This window comes from Schistocerca piceifrons, chromosome 4, assembly GCF_021461385.2.
Source record: "Schistocerca piceifrons isolate TAMUIC-IGC-003096 chromosome 4, iqSchPice1.1, whole genome shotgun sequence".
Classification (NCBI taxonomy): domain Eukaryota; kingdom Metazoa; phylum Arthropoda; class Insecta; order Orthoptera; family Acrididae; genus Schistocerca; species Schistocerca piceifrons.
Genome location: NC_060141.1, coordinates 30943329 through 30950687, shown reverse-complemented (window position 1 = coordinate 30950687; position 7359 = coordinate 30943329). Strand labels below are relative to the sequence as shown.

Sequence of the window (7359 nt, the reverse complement as noted above, 5' to 3'; positions counted from 1 at the left end):
TAATGTGAAAAACTTGGTGCAAACCATCTACACTGACGGAAAAAAATCGCAATACGAAAAAGGAGTTGCGCGACATAAATGCAAGTTGGTAGGCTGTTCCTACTGTAACCTTCCAACAACTTAAATTATTATAACATTCATATTTAGTGTAACCTCCCAACAATTTCTTTCCGTAACCTCACAATAATAATGGTGACGAACGTCTCAATAAAAATATGAGTCATATATAACCTTTCAATAATTAACTGACTGTGAACCTAACCTGGTAAATCTGGACGTCAGCAATGCTGCGTGATGGCCCTGAAAAATCATTCTGAATAAACTGAAAATTCTTACCTCAGTGAAGTCGCCGGATAACGCGTATACAGGGTGAAAAGTATTTAAACCGACAAACTCTGGGAGGTTGTAGGCGACATCAAAACAAATATTTTTCCCTAATGTCATTTTTTCCACGAGGATTATTTAAACCGTTGGAGGCCGTATTACGCTCTTCAGTAGTTAGAGGGCGTATTACGCTCTTCAGTTGTAGGCAACTGCTGTCCAACAGTGTAGTAGTGCATTGTCTCTGTTTACTAATGGAGCGATACATTGATATGGTTGGTGTGTACTACATAGCGCACCACAACGGACGAGCTGCACAGCGGGTTTATCAACAACAATATCTTAATCGCCGTATCCCGCACCATACGACCTTTGCTGCTGTGTACCAATGTCTGCGCGAGACCGGGCCATTTAGCAGATTACCTGGACAGGGACGCCGTCGCACGGTAAGAACGCTGCAATTTGAAGAAGCTGTCTTGCAGCATGTGGAGCGGGATCCTTCAATCAGCACTCGTGCAATTGCACGTCACATCGGGACGAATCAGACGAATGTAAGAACAGTCCTTCGAGAGCAATTGTTACGTCCATTTCACTTACAGCGTGTCCACAACCTGTCCCAGTGGATTATACACCAAGAGCACAGTTTTCGCAGTGGTACCTGGAACAGTGTGAAATGCATCCTGCATTTCCATCCTCCGTGTTGTTTACCGATGAAGTAACGTTCGGGCGTGCAAAATTCGCATGACTGGAGTGAGGATAACCCACATGCCACAGTTACTAGCGCTCATCAAGTGCTGTTCTTCGTTAATGTGTGGGTCGGTGTTGTTGGGGACTGTTTAAGTGGGCCGTATCTGCTACCTAGTTGTTGTCTCTTGGTGATAAAAAAAATGGAAAAGTGTTTGTTGGTTTAATTAATTTGCCGCCAGAGAAATCGTCCTCTACCGGGTGAAATACTGCTCATAGGAAAAAATGACATTAGGGAAAAATATTTGTTTTGATGTCCCCTGCAAATGTCGGTTTAAATACTTTTCACCCTGTATATATCTGCTCCTATAAGAAATTTTTCTGGCACAGCCCAGTGCAATGCTGGCCGCTAGATTTGTCATGTATAAAAAGAAACAACTGATTTTTCTTTACGATAACCGGGATGACCATGGATAGGAGAAATTAGTAAAATCTTTAAATTCAGATGAATGATTGTCAAAAGTTATCTTTATCAGAAAGATTATTATTTAAAGTTTTTTTTAAACATTTACATGGGACTTGATATAACAATAGCACAAAATCAGTTGTTACAAATTACATATACGCGCGGCTATGAATAGTAATTCTTGGTTTTATCTTATACTACATCGCTCACGCACCGCCATCGCTCTCCACGACCGGCCCAACCGCGTGAACAATACATCGAAATTACATCTGCTCGAGTGAGCTAACAATAAATTCCTTAGTCATGGACCTCTTACAGTACATCTGAAAGACAATGTCTATTCAAATTCCGTGGCACTTGCCTAAGAGTGGCCGCAGCATATCAGGTTTTCTTTAAATATAAGTCGTAACGGTCGTAAGCGCTAGTTAACTGTGAGATTGGACTGGTGAGTTGATGTTAGTCAATAATGCCTTTAAGGCGGCAAATACGCCATTAGCAACATCTCTTTGAATTTGTACGTGGTCGTGTAATAGAGCTACGAGAATCTGGAAGCTCCTTCGGCGACACTGCAGAAAGACTTGGCATGAACGTCGCCGCTGTGCATGATTGCTGGTAGTGGTGGTCACCAGAATGTACGACTGCAAGAAGATCGGAGTCCGGACGGCCACGTAGCACTACCGATAGGGAAGACAATCGTGTTCGCCGTAAGGCTCCGGCGCATCGTACTGCATCTCAAGCCGCAACTTGAGCAGAAGTTGGGACCACAGTGACACAACGAACTGTTACAAATCGGTTACTTCAAGGACAGCACCGAGCCAGACGCCCCGTAGCGTGCATGCATTCCACTGACCCCAAACCAAAGAACATTGTGACTTCAGTTGTGTCAAGCGAGAGCTCGTAGGAGGTTCTCAGGTGACAGTTGGTTCTGCCTCGGTGCCGATGATAGCCGTGTGTTGGTTTGGAGGTTCGAGTACTCCCTCGGGCATGGGTGTGTGTGTTTGTCCTTAGAGTAATATAGGTTAAGTAGTGTGTAAGCTTAGGGACTGATGACCTTAGCGTTTAAGTCCCATAAGATATCACACATATTTGAACATTTGTTGGTTTGGAGGAGGCCAGTTGAGGATATGCAGCCAACCTACCTGTGTGCTAGACACACTGGACATATACCTGGAGTTATGGTTTGGGGTCCGATTTCATATGACAGCAGTACCACTTCCGTGGTTGTCTCGCGTCTCTTGACCACACCATTCCAGAGGGTGTTTTTCAACAGGATAACGGTCGTCCACATACGGCTGTTGTAACCTAAGATGCTCTACAGAGTGTGGACATTTTGCCTCGGCCTGCTCGATCACCAGATCTGTCTCAAATGGAGCACACATGGCACGTCATCGGACGGCAACTCCAGCGTCATCCACGAACAACACTAACCATTCCTGTGTTGACCGACCAACAGGTATGGAACTGTATCCCACAAACTCACATCCGGCACCTGGGCAGCACAATGCATGCACGTTTACAAGCTTGCATTCAAAGTATAGGGGCACAATGGTTTTTAATGTAGCAGCAATTCACATTTGCAATGGCTTATACCTCATTTACATCGACCTGTGATGTTACCATGTTAATCACTTAAATATGTTATCTAGCGAATATATTCCAGGAATTTCGTTACTCTACATTAATTATTTTTGAATTATGTCATTTTTTTCATTAGGGTACCAACGCTGTAGTCCTAATGCCATAATGAACGTACCAGGATAGTCACAAAGATCCAATTTACCATCTCCAGAAAGTCAGGCGGCGACCATCAAATTGGTGTTGATAATAGTCCTTCTCTGCTAACGGCCTTGCCTCAGTGGTAACACTGGTTCCCGTCAGATCACCGAAGTTAAGCGCTGTCGGGCTGGGCTAGCACTTGGATGGGTGACCATCCGGTCAGCCGAGCGCTGTTGGTACGTGGGGTGCAATCAGCCCTTGTGAGGCAAACTGAGGAGCTACTTGATTGAGAAGTAGCGGCTCTGGTCTCGGAAACTGATACACGGCCGGGAGAGCGGTGTGCTGACCACATGCCCCTCTATATCCGCATCCAGTGATGCCTGTGGGCAAAGGACGACACGGCGGCCGGTCGGTACCGTTGGGTCTTCATGGCCTGTTCGCGAGGAGTTAAGTTTAGTTTTAATAGTCCTTCTCTACACATTCATTCATCAATGTTACACATTTTTTTCCCGCCATTTGAGCGTCTGGCAGAAACGTTGGTTGTAGAAATTTTTATTTTGTCTGATCAAGGAGTTTTCAATCTTGGGAATCACCATTATTAAAATGCCTGACACATCGGTTTCTCCATCCAAAGAAAGAGAAAAAAAACGCCGAGTGCCATGTCAGCAGAATAAGATGGGTAGTGCACCGTCCACGGTGGCCGAGCGGTTCTAGGCGCTTCAGTCCGGAACCGCGGCACTCCTACGGTCGCAGGTTCGAATCCTGCCTCTTGCATGGATGTGTGCGATGTCCTTAGGTTAGTTAGGATTAAGTAGTTCTAAGTTCTAGAGGACTGATGACCACAGATGTTAAGTCCCATAGTGCTCAGAGCCATTTGAGCCAAGATGGGTGGTGCAGAATTAGATGAGGCAAAGAAGAAGCATGTGTGACTGTGTACGAGCTGCGACCAGAGCAAACAATTCCCATCGGACAGCTTCCTGCAACGCCTTGCATTGTCAGCCTCCCGTAGCCTCGCCAGGAGATCCCAGCAATATACTCCAGGGAGTGTTAGCGCCACACCATAGGAGCTCCAGAAAGTACTCCACATCACATTGCCCGACGGCAGTTCGCCTCTTTTCTGCTGTGTGTCGGGGTCATTATGTCACAGTTGGCGTCCGGCCATGGTGGACAGTCGGCTTGAGCAGTCAATTGGACTGCTCCGGCACAGATGCAACTTGTCCGCCGCTTCCTTGGTTCTGCGAGTTCTTTACTCGGGTGTGAGTAGTCGTGGAACCTGGAGGACGGCGACATCTGCTTGTTGAAAACAGATCGTGCCAGTTGTCGAACACTGATACATACCTGTTTTTTTTTTTTTTTTTTTTTACTTTTCGCACTACAGCCTCGATTTGTGGTCCAGCACGGAGCCCTCCACATCTCTTCCATTCCCGGTTCCTCCAGGATAGATGGTCTGCCACTTCGTTCTCCGTCGTTCGGAGTCGTTTGACCAGACTGGAAGCGCCTGCGCCACCCGGGCACTGTACCACTTGATGCTGCATTGCCGCCGCACGCTTCTGCCGGGTCAGTACGGACTGTCGCAGCGCCGTGTGCAGAACACCACTCACAGCGCGCCAGTTTGTTTTGGCTCATGTAGAGGCGTGCTACGATAGTGGGGCGCAAGTTTGTCAATGCGTGCCTGCAAACAACACAAATAATAATTACATTACTTAATTTTTTCAAGGTAGAAATTAAGACTTTGTATCTAGCCATCGAAAAGATCCTCCACAGCAGGTACCGCATTGTAGTCAACAGTAATAAATGTAGCAATCAGACATATGTAATTCGCCTTCAAGCATTTCGTAGAAAATTGCTTGTTTGTTAACCCCACAAAACACAATTGCACGAGCTCCAGCGATAAAAGATTCTACCCACATATTTCTGAAATATATTATTACAAAAAACTGGTAAACTAGAAAACCTGACACCAGTTGTTCTTTACGATAAGGATAAGAAGAAATCCGCCTTTTGCAAACTAAATGTTTCACTTATGTCTAGCAGCCGGCCGGAGTGGCCGAGCGGTTCTACGTGCTACAGTCTGGAACCGCGCGACTGCTACGGTCGCAGGTTCGAATCCTGCCTCGGGCATGGATGTGTGTGATGTCCTTAGGTTAGTTAGGTTTAAGTAGTTCTAAGTTCTAGGGCACTGATGACCTCAGAAGTTAAGTCCCATAGTGCTCAGAGCCATTTGTACCATTTTTTTATGTCTAACAACCATGTTCTGCTTATTCATGTTAGGGCTCTCCAGTCCAATTCATTATTATTTCCTTTTCATGTACCCATGTGTTATTCCATACAGGCGTCCACTTGATACGTCATATTTATACCTTCCATTGTACGTAATCCACGCGAAAGCCCCATGGTACAGTGTTAAAATTGTTTGGCAATGAAAGTCTCCAGCTATTTCAGTAAATTCATTTTGAATAACATATGATAGACAGTGAACGATGCGTTTTCCTCACGGTTACGACGCTTCAGCTCCTCTTAGATGCTGTTTCACGACTGCATCAAATTCCGCCAAAAGCTCTGAGACTCCCAAAAAATTGACGTTTCTACAATCATTATAACCTCTGTGACACCATCTGTTTAAACAATTGGGAATATTATCCACAATCCCATAGTACGTTTCTTTCCTTAGAAAACTAATTCTTAGCAAATGTATTACAATTTGATAGTAGCAGAGATATTCACCAATGTAGGACAGAAAAAAAAATTATCTGCACTTGCCTCTATTGAATGTAACTTTGGGACAGAAAGGAGTGAAATCCTTATCTACGAAAATCCTTGATACTCTGTTAACTGAAATAAATGTCTGACAGACAACAGAAATCTCTTCAGATCCAGATTAGAGCTGTTCCTCCTTAATAACACCTTCTCTAGGTGTGAATATAAATGACCAGGTGTTCTGGAAAACGGATCGTATTCGAAAAATAAATTCTTCAGGACACAAAAAAAAAAATGTTTTACTACACAACGGGTTTAATCATGGTCTTGTTGAGCTGCCATGTAGCAGTTTGCCCCAGGGTGAAACAATATAAACGATTAAAATATGCTTCTGCCATCGACTGTAATCATTAATCGATTTTGAATATGCTGAAGATGATCCCTTTTCGAATGTGAGCGTGTTGATGCAACTACCGCTCTGTTTACAATGGAAGGATTATTTATGTAAGTATGTATTATTCACATTAATTATAGCATTAAAACTGTGTGTTATGATCATACACCTTAATTCGTAACGTACCCAGAACACAGCCACAAGCAAAATAGATCAAGGCAGACAGTGGTGGGTACGCTTCATGTTTATCTTCTCCATCCTTCGCTGGCCACTGGGCAGATACTGCTCGTCAGATATGTATCGTAGAATTAACTTTACTTCGGCTAGTTGTTTTTTTTTTATTGGAACAGGTTCACTATACTCTTGTTAGTAGGGACATGGCCCCTGCTTCTAACGACCACTCATGTTGATTGGACATTGCCCCCTGTTATATCAAACGATGCTTACAAATATAAAGATCAATTATCTCCAGTAAATTTAATTTGAAAAAAAGTGGGAATGACCCCTTTTCCAACTCATCGAGTCAAATAATTAGTCAGTTACAAACTATGTATATTCTAAATATCTCTGCAAACTTTCTTTCAGCAAACACATTACACATTGTAACTTTTATAGTGAATGTGATCTCTGTAAGTCTGAATTAAATATCTAACGAGCACACTCAATCGTAATTCTAAGTCGGTCATAGCACTTTTCATCATATTGGAACTTTTTTCTGTATCTGGTTTCTTAATTAGTAGATTAACCTAATTTTGGTACACTGAATTGAGAGATGAAGCTAAACAGTCTGTATTACGTCACAGTTCTGCCATACCAAATAATAGCAAAATCACATCAGTTTCATTTCCAATATGTAGTGGACATCAATAAAACTGAATATGAGACACATAACTCGAAAATGATTCAGATACATAAAACATAAAAACAGTTATCATATTACACAAGAGTCACGTATAACATCATAATAGTAATCACATTTACAAATGTTAATGTATTTGAAAATTTAATGTCAATTGATTTAGAGTAATAGGATGAGGGTTATTTTCATTTACGAGATGTTTCACGAATCTCTCTAAACAAA

The 7359-nt window shown here is 43.1% G+C and overlaps 1 pseudogene; it reads left to right on the top strand.

Annotated features, from left to right (window-relative positions):
* The first annotated feature begins 3308 nt into the window (after positions 1–3308).
* Positions 3309–3426, top strand: LOC124796731 (annotated as a pseudogene).
* Positions 3427–7359: the final 3933 nt, after the last annotated feature.